The sequence below is a fragment of the Morus notabilis genome, unplaced genomic scaffold, assembly GCF_000414095.1.
Source record: "Morus notabilis unplaced genomic scaffold, ASM41409v2 Scaffold181, whole genome shotgun sequence".
In the NCBI taxonomy this organism is placed as follows: domain Eukaryota; kingdom Viridiplantae; phylum Streptophyta; class Magnoliopsida; order Rosales; family Moraceae; genus Morus; species Morus notabilis.
In genome coordinates, this window is record NW_010363865.1 from 422,250 (window position 1) to 425,425 (window position 3,176).

A 3,176-nucleotide genomic window follows, 5' to 3' on the forward strand; every position below is an offset into this window, starting at 1 on the left:
ATTTTTTACTGTCTTTTGATTATTGGTTTTGTTTACGTTTGGTTTTCATGTTCCGTGACATCTATTCTTACTTAGCGTTATTTTTTCCGTCGGTCATTTGCGATTTTGGCTTTGTTGGTTTGACTCAATATTTTTATGTGGGTTGCTTTTTTCTCCTTGGCTGCTTCGTTTCGTCGCTGCTGAGTCATCAAAATCTAACAATTTTGTCAAAATTTCATTTCTGATCTTTCTTCTTTTTCTTCTTCTTCTTCTTCGTTAGATTCAGGAGAGAGAATCATCTCAGCATCAACTCAAGGTTTGGTCTTTTGGTTTGCTCCTCATTCTTTTCGTTACCCACTCAAGTAAGTATCTCTTCATCTTCTGAAGTATGGTATGACTTTCAATGGTATTCTTGATTTTTACAATTCTTTGGAGTCACCAATTTGATTTTGTTTTCTGGAAATTTATTTGGGGCAAAATATTTTATTTGTTGTTTGGTTGCCGAGAAACAAAAAAGCAAGTGAGCATGGAAAAGTTTATGGCTTTTAGATTCTCAACGTGAAAGTTTTTTATTTTTATTTTTTGCTGGTTGATGATCGGTAATTGATGAGAAGGATGATCAATTGAGGCTATTGATGATCAAGCTAGAGATTTAGATTATAACTGGACTTTTTTTTTCGTTTCTTTTTTTTTTTTTTGCTTATATCAATCTATTGTTTTCTATAAGCCAAGGGTAATGTCTCTTCCACACGATTTATCGGAGCTTTCAGGTCGTATTCCAGTTCTATGTCCCCATGATTCGATTTTTTTTGTTTGGATTTAAATATTCTCACGAAAGATTACCACGTCCGATCGGAAATTCTCCGTCTCCACCTACAACAATGCCGGTGTGGTAAGAAAAATTTTGTTAGTGTTTTTGCTCAAAAATTATCTTCCCAACTCAGAGCTTTTCAGATTCTCTCTCTAAACAGTGATTTGCACTTCTCAAACTGTGATTTTTGCTGTTTTAGATCTTCATTTTGGTTTTCGTTCTTGGTATTTTCATGGCTTTGTGCTTTTGTGGATCGAGTTTGGTTAGTTTATGTTCGAATTTTTTCGCGGAATGAGATTGCTTTGACTGGTTTGGTTTGGATTTGAAACAAAATTTTTTGGTTTGGTGAAAAATTTTCAGGTGGTGAAATGGCATGCAAGAAGATCAGAGAGTATGATTCAAAGAGATTGTTGAATGAGCATTTCAAGAGGCTCTCTGGCCGTGAATTGCCAATCAAATCCGCTCAGGTTAGTATTTGACTTTTTTTATCTTTTTTTTTTTTTTAGATTTTGTTCCTGTTTAGCTTATAGATCTCGAATGTTAAGCCTCTTTTAGCTTTTTTCATTGCATTTTTGTAATGATGACTTTCATGGTGACTTGATCTCACTTCATTTGTCAGGATTTGATTAATTTGGTTCTGTTTGTGTATTTCTTCATTGTGAACTTAATTTATCTTATATATTTAGGATTAGGAAGGTATAGTTCATCATATTCAGAATTAGAATTTAGAATTTTGATTTCGTCAACTGTTAAAGAGTTCTTGTTTTCTCTTTCTTTTTAGAAAAGAATTTTCCGGATTGGTGTTTGTGTCTAGCTTTGCTGATTAAATTGTGATTTTTTTTGTTATGCCATAGATTACCGAATCAACCGATCTCAATGAGTTAGCAAACAATGAGCCTTGGCTTTCGTCTTCCAAAGTTGTTAAACCCGACATGTTGTTTGGAAAGCGTGGAAGAACAACTTGGTTGCTTTGAATCTGGACTACGCTCAAGTTGCCACTTTTGTCAAGGAGCGACTTGGCATAGAGGTATTTTTATGTTTTTCCTCTATTTTCATTCATGCTATACTAAAAGAGTTTTAAACCGAAGGTTGTAAATTTTCTTGAGAAGTTGACTTTGAGCTTAGCTTTCAACTCTGTCTTTGAACTCTTCCTAAATAACTCTATTCCTTTTTTTCCTCTATCTTGCTGTAATAGGGTATTGCTTTTATGATTTATTTAAGGTTTAGGTTTCTCTAGACCGACTTAGTGCAGCTACATGTGATGTTCTTATAAGTTATAAACTGCTTTAGATTATTTTCTTCCTGTTTATTTATAAATAAACGCTGTTGAGTATGAATCTGTTTCATATATGTCTGTTTACGTTCGATCATTTATTGCTCTATTTCACTTTGGATCATTTACTGCTTTATCATTTAATAACCTTTGCCTACATCTTTTTAATGTTTGTGGGCGATATTGAATGTATTGGTTTACTGTAGTAATATTAATCTATGATGTTTGCGTTTTTATTCTCTTTTGTTTATATTTGATTCTGTCACATTATTAATGGATGTTGCTTATATATAGCGCTCACATAAATTGTCTTATGTTGTTCTGTTGTTAATAAAATGTTAGAAATTTATGTCTTATCTTCTTTGATTTTCATTATTAAATACTACTGAGATATTGACTTTGTCTTTATTTATTTCTCTGCGATATATATAGATATGCTTATTTGACATATTTTAGCTTGAATTAATTTTTTATATGGCGATGGTCATGATAATTTATTTTGATATACTGAGTTCTATCTAATCTCTTTAAAAATTGTTGTGGATACGTTTTCCTCAACTACATTTAGGTTTGTTTATCCATTTTGGCTAAATTTTTTTAGCCATCTCTCTTTTTTTGTTTCCATTTATTCAAATGATTTTGGATACTTTCGATTATTGTTTCATTCAAGAGTTATTTAGATATATATTAGTTTTATTTTACTTATTCTAATGCTTTTGTGTTTGTGACATAATTGTTACATTGAAAGAACTTCGGTTTTGTTTTTCATTATTTATGGTTTTGAGTTTTTCATTTGGTACATACATATGTTTACTTGATATATTTCAGCTCTAACTTTTTTATGTGGCGATAATGATCATAATTACTTTTGACATGTTGAGTTTAATGTAATTTGTCTAAAAATTACTATGAATATGTCTCCTTCACTTGAACAATGATTATATCTATTTTTTTTCATTAAAACTTTTTGACCATCTCTTTTGTATTCCTTTAACTTATTCTGATTCTTTTACTTTCGTAGCATCATTAATTCGTTCAAAAGTCATTTACATATACATTAGCTCTTTTTTTTAACTTATTCCGGTGGTCTTGCTTTCTCGGTATTACTATATC

The 3,176-nt window shown here is 31.1% G+C and overlaps 1 long non-coding RNA gene across 1 annotated transcript in view; it reads left to right on the forward strand.

Moving 5' to 3' along the window:
* Window positions 1-218: 218 nt before the first annotated feature.
* The window catches only part of LOC112092882, a 3,710-nt gene continuing 752 nt past the window's right edge, over window positions 219-3,176 (forward strand). Inside the window, exons 1-3 of the long non-coding RNA XR_002902801.1 lie at window positions 219-341; window positions 1,151-1,257; window positions 1,645-1,817. This is a non-coding gene — a long non-coding RNA (uncharacterized LOC112092882). The remainder of the gene's footprint in view (window positions 342-1,150; window positions 1,258-1,644; window positions 1,818-3,176) is intronic.